Source organism: Anabrus simplex, chromosome 6 (assembly GCF_040414725.1).
Source record: "Anabrus simplex isolate iqAnaSimp1 chromosome 6, ASM4041472v1, whole genome shotgun sequence".
NCBI lineage: Eukaryota > Metazoa > Arthropoda > Insecta > Orthoptera > Tettigoniidae > Anabrus > Anabrus simplex.
This window is the reverse complement of record NC_090270.1, coordinates 301,519,403-301,533,947: the sequence shown is the minus strand read 5'-3', so window position 1 is coordinate 301,533,947 and position 14,545 is coordinate 301,519,403. Positions and strand designations below refer to the sequence as shown.

Genomic DNA, 14,545 nt, shown 5'->3' with positions numbered 1-14,545 from the left:
AACCTAGAGACATTTATATATATTTACAACACCTTAAATAAATAAATAATAAATAAAATAAAAATGAATCTCCTTAAATAATTGTCAGGATTAAACTACATCTAGAGATATTTACATACTCATATTTATATATTTTACAGAGAGTACCGCTACCTTACTTTCATGAGGTCGTTAGGGTATGTCTAATTTTAGATGGGGGTGAGTGAAAAAGGTCTACTGGTTCATTCACCTCATTAAGTGAATTTAGTGACCTCAGCAGCCATGAGTTTGGCTGAGCCACAGTTCTCACTTTAGGTAGATGGAAAGTAGCCTATATCTTTGCCTAGTATTGCGATGAGAAACATGTAATGGTATCAACTCAATAATGTTGAGCAATCCACTCTATTAGTCACTCACTTATAAAGTAAGAGGACATTGGCAGATCTGCAGTGCGAGTGAAATGTCCTCATATTATCTGCGCACTTTTTAGTGATAGATTTACACCCTAGTGCTGAAGTGGTCGACTTCGGTTATCTTCGAGATTCGTATTGGCAACCTTTGAAACACAAACTAAGAATCGCTTATCATCGCTGTGCGCCATCTGGCGTACACTTTAAGTACTCGTACTGTTGTTGTTTACACAGCAAAGCCAAACTATAGAATTCATGATAGGAACACGTTTCGCAATGGGAAATGTTATATAGTATTAAATATTGTGTGTGTGACACAGTTGTTTGCTTAAAATAATAAAGGTTTATAAAATTCATATCGATCGATCATATTATCGATTCAATTCAGATTTCATTTCCATTCAGTTGGCAGTATTAACGGAACCCTTCTTACTTCTCCAACGAGTACAAAAATCTATCACTAAAAAGTGCGCAGATAATACGCATAGTCTCACAAAAAGAATCGTAATGGGACGAAGAGAGAGAAATGCCCAAACCTTTGTAGCTGATCAATTTCATAAGCCTTATTAGAACTCTTTCCAGGTTTTGTATTAAATATTGTTGAGAAGGGAGCCACACCTCGCAACATTATTCTAACGATGGGCCGATTAGAGTGCAAAACAAAGTTATTAGAGTTCTAGGAGAAACAAATTCGGTGCAGTTTCTATTCCAAAAGCCAAGTAATTAAAACCCTTTCCTAGAAATCTTATCTAAATGTTTCTCGAAGGAAAGACCGTAACAGTTTGAAAGTGTCACATCAAGATCATTTATTTCATTCACACGAGCTATTTGAAAGTTGCATAGATGGTAAGGGTAATTTACTGGTTACAACTTATGTGAAAATGTAATTGCATTGCATTTTGAAGTAGGCCTATTCAAACCAAGTAGCCACTTTTTACACCAGTTACTTTGGAGGTTTAAGTCAGACTGGCAACTTACAGTCCAACTCACTAATTATCACCTTAAATATATTTAGATCATCAGCATAGAGAAGACAATTACTTTGTTATATAAATGTTGTTATATCATTTATGAACATGACAAAGAATGGAGGGCCCAGTAAAGAGCCTTGGGGAACACCACAAGTTGGGTGGTACGGCTTAGGCATAATACCATTAGATTGTACTATGCAAACCCTGTTAGTGAGATAGCTTCTTATCCACTCCAAAGCACTATCTCCTATCCCGTATGCTGACAATTTGATGAGTAGAACATCACGTTGAACTGAATCAAAGGCTTTGGAGAAGTCTGTGTATTATCCGTGAAACTTTTAGTGATAGGCCTACTTTGTTTTACGGGGGTGAGGAATAAGGAGGGAGCTACCCCGGTTCCAGTAATACTGCCAGCTGAATGGAAATGAAATCTGAATTGAATCGATAGTATGATCGATCAGTATGAATTTTCTAAACCTTTATTATGTTAAGCCAGAAGTACTGGGAGGACCGCAAAGCCCGAGCAATCCCTTCAAAGAGACCTGAACGACGGACTGACTAAAGTGATCCTATGTGGTCATAAAAGAATCAGAAGAAGAAGCCAACAACTGTGTCACACACATTATATAACATTTCTCGATGCGAATCTTGTTCCTAGCACGTATTATCAGAAATATCACTTTCACAATTGTCACTGCTATCTGCAGTACTATTGATTATAATCTCGTCCACGGCTATTTCCACGACACCGTCGTGCCTCGAGTATTCCTCTTTCAGTTCTTTCACCTTTCTGCAATGCCTCTCCCAATCTGTGCCTCGATGGTCAGTCGTCATAATTTAGCTGCTGACATGTCTCCCGTAATATTTTCCTCACTCGTGTTCAATCCTAACCTATATTTTGGCTTTGCTGTGTGCACAACAACAGTACGTAAAGTGTTGCAATTATACCGCCAGATGTCTCATGGCGATGCATAATCGATTCATAGTTTTTGTGTCAAAGGTTGCCAATATGAATCTCGAAGATAACTGAGGTGTACCAATTCAGCACTAGGAAGCCGAAGTATCACAGAAAGTTTTGAGGATAATACACAACATCCACTTGTAGCCTCTTATCCAGAGATTCTGAAATGAAATTGATTTACACTGCCATATTGGACATGGTGGAGCCTTTCTGTACAAACCCATGCTGAGCAAACCAAAACAAAACCTTGCTTGCCTAATAAATTTTTAAAATGACCATCTTCTATTGGTTTCTGTCAATAGCAGTCTTGAAGCACACATGCCTACAATTTCTTTCATCCTACTCTGTTTCTTTCAGTGGCAGTGTTCTTTTAATGGCCTCTGGGTTGAAACCCTTCTGATGTCCAGACATCCACTAGCCACAAAATTATTGAGTTCATTTAGTGATATTTCTGATGCAAAATATGTCAATATATATCTGAGTAGAATAATAATTATGTGTCTGTTCATAGTTGGCATTTGTCCATTTTGGCCAATCAATCATCTGCAATTAGTGCTTTCACCCAGGTGGCAGATACTTAAAAGGTATGGTCAAATGTTCCACCTTTACAATACTAAATTAATTATTTAAATAACATTTAAAAAATAACATGTTTCATCTATCTCGTAGACATCATCAGCCGAAAAGTTTCAAGATTAAGAACAAAGGACGAGGACATATTAAAAATAATTCGGACAACCAAATGCGTCAGTTAAAATTTTGAAGAATATGCTGGAATGTTCTGAGCACAACACTTGAATACTGTTAAAAGTGAAAATTTAAATATTGAACACATAAGATGGTTCAGTAAAATTGGTAATAGAGTCCTTATCGTGATGATGCTGTGTTGACGTACAGTTTGCCAATGCATCAATAGAAACTTGGTGATATGGAGCACAATGTTTAGTTCCAGTGGAATTAAGATAATTGTTAAACGTACCGGTATGTTAAACATGAGTGGGGGTTCCAGTAAAATGATCTTAAGTTTGTCTTGTTGGCGTGATGATGTTAACAATTCTTGATAAAAAAAGTAAGTGGAATATCTGATCGTGATTTCATAAGTGGAATGTGCAGTAGAGTGCCCTAGAACGAGAATGACGGCTATTATTAACATTAATTTTTTTTTTTTTTTTTTTTTTTTTTGCTAGGGGCTTTACGTCGCACCGACACAGATAGGTCTTATGGCGACGATGGGATAGGAAAGGCCTAGGAGTTGGAAGGAAGCGGCCGTGGCCTTAATTAAGGTACAGCCCCAGCATTTGCCTGGTGTGAAAATGGGAAACCACGGAAAACCATCTTCAGGGCTGCCGATAGTGGGATTCGAACCTACTATCTCCCGGATGCAAGCTCACAGCCGCACGCCTCTACGCGCACGGCCAACTCGCCCGGTTATTAACATTAAAAGAAGGCAAGTTTTTGAAGCATCTTGTAATACAAAAGAATGAAATAAAAATATATATTGTGGCACATCTGATTACTTACGTTCCTGCCTACCCAAGAATGGCTAGCTCAGCATGTATAGATGTTTATGGTTGACCGGAGGTGAACTGTGGAGGCCATGTGTTCTTCAACATTTGAACTGATGCATTTGGTAGTCCGAATTATTTTTAATATGTTTTTCTCCTTTTCCTTTGTTCTTAATCTTAAAACTTTTTGGCTGAAAATGTCTACAAGATAGATGAAACATGTTTCGTTATTTTTTAAATGTTATTTAAATAATTAAACTTAAAAAAAAAGTATTGTAAAGATGGAACATTTGACCATACCTCTCAAGTATACATACGGCAATATGGGCTTTATAATGAAATTCATTTTATGCAGATGGCAGATTCCATATCAGTTGTTTACCTAGCCTTTTCTTAAATGTTTTCAAAGAATGTGGAGATTTATCAAACATTTCCCTTGATTAATGATTCCAAATCCTTATTCCTTGTCCTATACTTCAATATTTGCCCCAGTTTGTCCTCTTGAATTCCAACTTTATCTCCTTTCCTACTTTTAAAAGCTCTACTCAGGCTTATTCATCTACTAACATCATTGCACACCATCTCTCCACTGACAGCTCGGAACAGACTGCTGAGTTGAGCTGCTCGTCTGTTCACTCCTGAGTCTTCCCAGCCCAGAATGTCCAATGTTTCAAACAAATGGAAAAGCAATGTCATAAATGAAATAAATAAATCTCATAGCATACTGCAAGTCATGATTACAAAAGGAAATCAAAGATATGAAATCATTACCATCTATAACCCACAGGAAAGTAACTCGCCAAGTTTTATGTTTGATCTAGAAAATATCCTAAATAGTAGTTCAGGGCATACTTCAATAATACTTGGAGATACAAATATAGACTTGCTTTCAACCTCCAGAAACAGAACTTTGTATGACAACTTAACAACAACTTACGGCTATATAACATGTAATAACAAATACCCAACTAGAGTAACAAAAACAACCTCCACATTAATTGATCACATACTTGTCACAAATAGTAGTAAAAAATGTCATGTATTCAATATAACAAATAACTTAAGTGATCGCTACCTACTGGTATGTGAATGTTCTAGTGAAAAATCAGTTCCAGTAGTACCAATAATCAAAGATAGTGGTAAGCAATTTGTGAATTACAACAAATTAAATCAGTATATCCTACAAAATAAATTTAACTGTGAGGAAATGGATATACACACTTATAATAAATTTATTGAGTATATTAGAACAGGAATTGAAACCAGCTCAATTTCAATAAAAAGAAAGAACCCGAAAGATATTCCCCTAAAACCTTGGGTTACCCAAGAATTACTAACACTGATTCACATCAAAGACTCACTGTTTTCAAAAACTAAAGTAAAAAAAAAAACCCTCTGCATAAGTAATTGAAGAATACAAAACAATCAGTAATGAAATAACCAAATTGAAAAGAGAGTTACAAAACAAGGTATTATGAACACAGATTACAGAATTGCAAAAACCAAAAAGAAACATGGTATGTAGTCAATGAAGTGTTAAATAGGAAGCTTGGACATAAACATGAAATTAGCCATCTGGTGGTAAATGATGTTAGCATTACAAGCGCAGAGGACATATGCAATGCAATAATCTAAATGAACTATATGTTAATGTAGCTGAAAATATAAGAAAAGGTCTTCCTGAAGATGAACAAGTTCATGGCAGCACAACAGCTGAAAGTCAAACTAATAGTATTTTCATGTCTCCAACTGATGAATGTGAAGTGCTCAAAATGATCACTTCTCTAAAAAATAAAAATAATTTAACAGAAGATAAAATAATCAATGTCATGTTAAAAACCTGTGTTGAAAGTTTAGTGCACCGGGCTCGATAGCTGCATTTACTTTACAAAAAACAATATATATATGAGTCTCCACCTTATCAATACAAATATCTATCAATACGGAAATGAAACTTATAAACAACACTCGATAGCTGCAGTCGCTTAAGTGCAGCCAGTATCCAGTATTCGGGAGATAGTAGGTGCGACGTAAAGCAACTAGCAAAAAAAAAAGTTTAGTGCCATATATTGTGGAAATTATTAACCGTTCAGTTCTCAGTGGAGAAATACCCCAATTACTCAAATGTGCCAGAATTGTACCTATCTTTAAATCAGGAGATAACACAGATCCATCCAATTACAGGCCAATTAGTATATTATCTGCAATTGGAAAACTCATATAAATGGTAGTAAAAATTAGATTTGTAAATTTTATGTGTAAAACTAATTACTTTTCCAATAATCAATATGGGTTTCTCCCAAATAAGCGAACTGATAATGCTGTATTTGATACAGTAATAGATGTTCATAAATTAGCAGCAGGGCTACTTATAGATCTTAAAAAAGCATTTGACCTGGTTGACCACAAAATACTTCTGAACAAGTTAAAATTGGCAGGAATTAGGGGTTTAGCATACAAATGGTTCCAAAATTATTTATCAAACCGAACACAACATGTGATGATTAATGATACTAAAAGTTCTAAGCAGCAAACAAAAACGGGAGTACCGCAGGGCTCAGTACTAGGTCCTATTCTATTTTTGATTTATATTAATGACATACAATCTTTAACGCTAAAGGAAAAATGCAAAGTATTTGCCGATGATTTCTTAATAACTTACAAAGGACTATGTGAAACGCAAATTATGGAAGATATAAATTGTGACTTGAACAAGTTATCGGACTGGGCTTTATCGAAAAAAAAAATTATCATAAATGTGACTAAAACAAAATACTTAATCTTTCATAAAACAGCCCATAAGATCACAGCAGCTAACACTGTTATCCTAAAAGACCAAGTAATAGAGCGAGTCAACTCAGCTAAGTATCTTGGTATAATATTAGACTCAGCACTTTCCTGGAAAAGCCATATTGATTATGTAATCAGCAAAATTACCCCTTTGATAGGAATAATGCACAGATTAAGATACAGTAATTTTTCTCATCAACAATTGAAGTATATATATTATGCAATGATCCACCCACATCTAACATACACAAGCTTTATTTGGGGAAGATGTAGGAAAGATTACATTAATAATTTGGAAATCCTACAAAAAAGAGCCATCAAAATCATGTATGGATTCCTCTTCCTCAAACTGTCACATGAAGTTTTTTCAGAGTCAAATATTCTGCCATTCCATAAACAAATTGCATTTTCATCAGCAGTCTTTATGTATAAGCTAGACAGGAAATCAACCCATTCTACTGTTAACTTCTCCCATTTTAGTGAAATTCATGGATATGAAACTAGAGGATCATTAAGGATATATCCCTCTCACTCTAATTCAGTAAAGTATGGAGTGAAAGGCATAGAATCATCAATGTTTAGGGAATATAATGTGTTGCCTCCTGTTATAAAAACAACTCTAAATCGGTTATATGTTTTAAGGAAAAACTGAAGGAATATTACTCTTTTACAGATATCTTAATATTATCTCTATATAACTTGCTTTAATTAATACAATAATGTATATATTGTCCATATTTAATATATTACAGCCATACAATATCTGAATTTAATTTATTTTATTTTATGAAATACTTCCTCTCATGCAGAGGCTGCCTTGCGATAAAGTATACTTTTACATTTATTTTTAGAAGAGAAATAGATATACTGTACTTGAGAAATGTTGAAGGTAACCTAATTGTAACAGTGATTTCTTAGAATTATCATTGAGCCCCTTAAGGCTATGATGGCACTCTCCCGTAACGTTGTAACTGGCAGAGACATCTGTTTCCAGAAATTAGCGGCAAAAGTGGGAATCGTTCCCCTTGCTCCAATCATCAGACCTACTATGTCGATTTCCTCTATCTGGTATTTCTCCCTGTAGTAAGGAATTGTTGGTAAGTAAATATTCCTTTTCTCTAGGTTAACATCTGAGGGCTGCGACTTATGGCTTTCAAAGCGAATTGTGGGGTCGAAGAATAACCTCTCATCCTCATTCTTGAAAGCAATGATGTCAATCCTTCTGTGACTTCCGTTGTCCGCTAAGCCATGAACCTCTTCAAATACCTGGAAACCATGATCTTTTAGCATTGCCGCAATTAAAGAGCGGATGTTATGATGACGCGTATTCCTTAAAAGTTCACCATGAGGACAAGATCCCAGAACATGTGCAAGAGTTTCAATCTCCTTGAGGCAGCGCCTACAAAGGGAATCGTTTTGAGATCTTCCTGGTACCGATCTAACTGCAGAAATGTTTGCTGTCATCTTAATTGCTCCACGCCATTCACTAAATGACAAGCCTTGATGGTCTCGAATCCAGGAGTTGGCAGGAGTATATTCATTGTACAAACATACACTTCTTCCTTTCTGCTGCAAGTTACTCCACTCACTGAATGCCCTTTCTCTCAGTACTTTTCTCACTTTCCTGGCATCTGTTATTTCCAGATGTGAATGTAGCAAATTGTCAGATGGAGGGACATTGAGGGATTGTAGTGAGAGAGTTATTTCTTCTTTCAGATTTCTTGTAACATGGATGTATTCGTCACCTGAGCTTAATAGTACCTTACAGATGTTAATGTGCTGAAGATGAGCTTCCCAAGTGGTGCAGAAGAGTCCCAACCCCTTATATTTTTTCTCAGTGTAGACCATTCCATTAGGAATGTCTGCAGGTATTTGAAGAATTTCCTTAAGAGCACTTCGAATTAGTATGTCTGTATCAGTAAGGAACTTTTTCGGAATCTTCTCTGGCTTGATAGTTTGGAATGGGTGTATGAGAGATGGGCATATAACTGTGTTTATTACTTTAAATTTCTGGTCAGCCTGTAATAGTGGAGAAAAAACCAATTTCTCCATTTTATTCTGTAATTTTTTAAGCTCCTGTGTAGGTTGAAAAATTATTTCATTTGAAAAAACTCCCAGATAGCAGATTGTTTCCCCACGTCGCAAACTCGATATATCATAGCTCTTAAATTCAGCTGGGTCTTTGATTAACTTTCCGCGTTCGATGCAGATTGCCGTAGATTTCATTGGGTTGACATAAAGCCCTATTTCATGAAATCTCCTTGTGACTATTTTCGAGAGCTCAAGTGCTGCTGTTCGACTATTTCCTATGACAACCAAGTCAACAGCGAAGCCCATGATTGTTAAAGGTGGAAGATGTTGTACTAAAGAAAATCCACAGTGGCTTGTGAGAGAGCCTTCAGTTAGTTCGTTTAAAATATGATCTGTCGCTAGATTGTAGAGACAGGGAGAAAGAGGTGAGCCCTGCATAACACCCCTTTATAGGCCTGTCTGGAGATTAACTATTAGTTCCTTTAATTTCTCAGGAATTCCTAATGTCCTCAAGGTCTCATGTAAATGAAGGTGCCCAATGTTGTCAAACGCCTTTCTGACGTCTAGAAAAATCAGTTAGATCAGTTTTGTTCTGTTTCGCGGAATTTAAAACCGAATCGAGTGTAGAAGTATTGATATGTGTACCGGCTGAAGATATAAATCCCTGTTGTTTTGTGGATTAAAAGCAACGTATTCTCGCAGGCATTTATCAAGAGCTCGCTCAATTACTCTCCTAACAACAGAAAATATTGTGATTGGTCTCCAGTTTGCAATGTCATCAGGGGCACCTCCCTTGTGTATAAGAACGATTCTTTCCTTTCTAAAACATGGTGGTACCTGTCCTGTCTGAAGCATACGAGTGGCTACTGTGGCAATTATCTCGGAAGCGATGTCACTTTAATAGCTCTAACGATGACGTAATCAGGTCCAGGTGAGGTGTCCACTGCAATCCTACTTGTTGTAAGCTGTATTTCATCTTTAGATATAACATCATTAAACGTGTCATTGTAAACCGTTTGTGTAGCTTCACTCATTTTTGGGGGATAATTTTCTCTCACTAAATTATTTTCATGTCCTAATATTTCATGGAAATAGCCATATACATGCTGAGAATTAATCAGACATCTTTCATTGTTTTCATGAAGGACAGTTCTAACAGCTTCCCTATGATGATTGTGGAACTGTAATTGAGTTAACTGATATAAATATTTACTTCGTCTTTTTTCTCTATCCCTATTAGCGGCCCTTTGCGGATTTGAACTTTGTTTCTATCCTTTTTCCGTATTAACGTACAATTTCTTTTTACGCGCCTCGTAAAATTTCCTTGCTGGGTGTTTAGGCCCAGGTAAAAAATCAATTGCAGTGGACAAAAACTTTAGAAAGTCTTCTACAAATAAGAAGAATCACCATTTGCTCTTGGTAGTACGAGTTATGTGTGTTTTGTTGCTTTATTTCTTTTCTAGATTCATGCCCTTGTTCTGCAGATGTTCCTAAATTTATTTCAGTACTTACTTGGTGGTTCGATTCCCCAGCTATCTGTCTATTCACTAGCCGTGTTTGGTGCTCATTCGGATGTGCTTTTGAGATATGAATATTGACCTCATGAGTGGACTTAAACAGTTGCCCGCAACGGTTACACACAGGCTGAGAGAAATTACTTTTGTCGTTAGCTGAAACATTACTTCTGTTTGAATCATCCATCTCAATGCATGATGTGTCAGCAGAGGTATATAAACTTCGGTCAACATTACTTACGTGATCACCAGTTGATTGTTCAAGTGCTATGGTAACTAAGCACTATAAATAAATTATTATTATTTATTTATCGTATGGTTTACAATCACATCACAATAAAAGTATTTTAAAATTATTTTCACGTCTGAACACATTAAGTCAAAATGTCAGATTGGTATCTCTAATATAATTTACACCGTTTTGAGTAGCCATCAGGAACTCAGCTGGATCTCCTGAGAAGGCTGATAGAGGGCATTCTTGGATAATATGCTGAACAGTTTGTCTTTCAGCACCACAACTACACTCGGGAGATGGAATTTTCTTCCATTTATAAATGGTGTCTGCACATCTACCACAATTAGTTCTGATTCGGTTTAGAGTACACCAAATTTTTCTGGCGAGCTCAAAACCTGGTGGCTTAGATGTGATGCATGGCATAGCTTGCTATTCTGGTGTTGCAGAGGTCTTCCATAATTGCTTCCAGCTGTCAATCATGTTGAAATTTTCAGCAAGCTTCCTTGCAGTATTCAATGGAGGGTGGCGAGAGTGAAGTATCTTCCTGTTAATAACAGGGAGGTCAAGATGTACAGTAAGAGAAGAACTGTTGCACATATTATTGTACACCTTGATAAGTGCTTGTTCTCTTCTCACGGATGGAGGTGGTATGTGACTTAATATAAGTAAATAAACAAATATGGCTTCCCAGACTGAAGATGTATACACATTCAATTTGAAAAGATTATATCAAAAAATATACTGACGCAAACACAGATAACATAGCATCGCATAAAAATCAATATAAATAACCACAATCACAATCCTATTATGCTGAAGAATACATCATTTAAAAGATTAATCCTATAAAGACCACATGCAATATCCGTGGCTAATACATTCTCCTAACATGTAAAAAAAAAAAAAAAAAAAAAAGCAATGTCTTAGTTATCCAAAAATGTACTTGTCACTTTACAGAAAAAGCTATTGTATATGAAATGTAATTATTGTGTCGCCTTAAGAAAAGTATATACTGTATTGTCCCTATCACGAGCCAGAGGCTCATGGGACCTTTTGTCACCAATAAATAATAATAATAATAACACTACTCTTGTTGGAAATCTACCTGGCCAAATTATGCTGCGGATCTTTCCAGTTTTCATATGAAGTAGTCCTGGCATGGGTCCCATACATGGGAACAATACTCTAATGGGAGTCTTACCAGAGACTTAAACGTCCTTTCCTTTACATCTGACGGTGAGATGGCGCCCCTGGTCTAGAAAGCCAAGAATAACGGCCGAGAGGATACGTCGTGCTAACCACACGCATACCTGCCAACTTTCCCGATTTACGCGGGAGACTCCCGATTTTCGAAAGTTTTTCCTGCCTCCTGATTATTCTATTATTTCTCCCGATTTTAGCTTATTTTTTCGTGAACTTCAAACATTTGTTTTCAAATCCCGCCATTTCAGCTTGTTTACGCAAGTGGCCGGAAGTCTTTCGCTCATTTGGGCGCTTTCAAACGAAATATCTACATTTATTATTGCGAAAAATTTGCGCGAACTGCGTGTTTATTGAAACCTGTATATCGATCGTCAATCTCTTGTTCTCGTGTGCTATGTTCGTGTTCGTTCACATCAGTCTAGTCGATTCTAGAGACTAGTCGTTAGATATTGAGTCTTTTTTAGTAATTTAGTGGTAAAATTTCAATGATAACGACTAGGTGACTTTTCTAGAGATTTGGAGACAATTCTGACTAATTTTAATTTATCTCAATATAAATAAAATAAGAGTGTCTGTACATTGCTCAGAATTTATAATGAATGATATTTCTGTACCGGTCATGACCTCAGTAACAAGGAAAAATGCACGTTTTAATTTTCCATAATGTCTACATGTCTGTATGTACGTGCATCACGAGAAAACGGCTGAAGAGAATTTAACAAATATCGGTATATACAGTTGAGGAATAAGTCGCTACAATCTAGACCATAAATAATTGTGTTTACGCTGAGTGAAATGGTATTTTAGGGGAAGGCCTAAAATTTAATTCTCACATATTTGTTATTTTTGGCCCTATCGATAAATACTAAATAAATAAAGTTATATATTGTTAAATTTCCTTACATTTAGGTCTGTGTTTTATACATTTTTACCGTACCGGCTATGATAATAGAGATATTCATGAATTTGAATTTTTGTTGCTAAGTCTATATCAGCGCCGAGGTACGAGAAAATGGGTGAACAGAATTTAATGAAAATCGGTAGGCTATGTAAAGTCGGGGAATAAGGAACTACAGTCTACGCTATAAATAATTTTATTCAGAGGAAGGTGCCAAAATTTAAATTTTAAATTACCTATCTAATTGGTCATATCAAAAGTACTGCATAACAAATGCTATAGAGAGTATAATTTCTGATAATTTATGTCTTATTCAGTTTTACCATACCGACTATACTAATATTGTGAAGATGATTATAAGAATGAGAAAAAAGTCATGAAGGAATGATCGCTTGAATAATAACACAAGAGGGAGTCACAAAAGAAAGGACGACTCACTTTACATTAGATGCTCTAATATGACAGAGTCGGAAGAAAACTCAATGTGAAGGCCTGCAATATAGACAGGTCATAAAATTGATCAACAATAACATTACATTGGCCATTGTTGGTTGTGATGTGCTTTGTGTATTCTTCTGCCATTTATCGCCGAGAGATGGGATTACTGCTGCGTACCTAGTATAACAGCCTACCTGAATTTTGGCGGGAAGTAGCTGGGGAGTTAGATCTCTCTCTTCTTTAGCATGCCATTCCTCTGGCTCATAAATTTTCTGATACTACTGGTACGTAACACACTGGATCATCATAGTATTCCAGCTACACGATCCCTGCTCTGAGGCAGTGATTGGAATGAGCAGTGTGCACACTTAAATGGAATAACCACGAATCTACTTCATTGGCGTACCACGGGGGAGAGGTAATACTACCACGTGACGCGTTCCAGGTGGCGGATAGGGGGGTCCTAACCGGCTTGTTGGCGGACTTGAGCGAAATAAAATAGCTCTCGCGGACCAAACACACACTCCCTGCGGGTGGGGGACGCGGCAAAGAATATACTCACGGTATCCCCTGCCTGTCGTAAGAGGCGACTAAAAGGGGCGACATAGGGATTGTTTGAATTAGAACCATGAGACTACTTTTAATTAGTACCACCACGCTGGGTCACTTTTACTTGCACCGGGCGAGTTGGCCGTGCGCGTAGAGGCGCGCGGCTGTGAGCTTGCATCCGGGAGATAGTAGGTTCGAATCCCACTATCGGCAGCCCTGAAAATGGTTTTCCGTGGTTTCCCATTTTCACACCAGGCAAATGCTGGGGCTGTACCTTAATTAAGGCCACGGCTGCTTCCTTCCAACTCCTAGGCCTTCCCTATCCCATCGTCGCCATAAGACCTATCTGTGTCGGTGCGACGTAAAGCCCCTAGCAAAAAAAAACTTTTACTTGCGCGTAGTACCACTATGTTAGGTACACAATAGCTTGGTGATTAGTAGCGACAGAGTGTGAATCAGGGTGAGTTTTACAGTACCTGTGATTAGTACCACTCTTATGAGCGACATCATGGGTCTGCTTTGCTTATGATTAGTAGCCACTATGTGAGGAACACCACATTTTGAATTCTGGTCAGTGGATGATTTTGGACTTTTAAATTGTCATTACATTTCGTCTCATTTTGTACCATTAGGGGCCGATGACCTAGATGTTAGGTCCTGTCAAACAACAAGCATTATCTTAAATGGAATAATGACACAGGAGTGTTCGCGGCTGTCTGCGGCCTGGTCATTCTAGCTTTCGAACTTGGAACTGCTAGATCGACACTGTGATACTTTTCTTTAAAAGTGAAAAATGTGCTGTTTTTTATTTTAGCGAATATTTCATATGACACCATTACTTTTAATCATGACATTCGTACTGACGTCATTGTAATGACCTGTATTGACTTCAGTTGGTAAAACTATAAGGACAGTCTTTCTGAGAATTGCTTAGCGAAGCACTGGTACAACAGGTAGTTACTTGATACAAATAGCATTGCGCCATGCATAATCATGCGGGTGCTTGATGCAATATATTAATCTATGCATTTGCGAAATAATGGCATTTAAGTGCATGACCG

General features: G+C 36.9%; 1 protein-coding gene across 2 annotated transcripts in view; it reads left to right on the top strand.

Moving 5' to 3' along the window:
- Positions 1–14,545, top strand: part of LOC136876491 (E3 SUMO-protein ligase PIAS1) — a 69,583-nt gene that overhangs the window by 1,142 nt on the left and 53,896 nt on the right. The gene's annotated exons all lie outside the window — the stretch shown is intronic.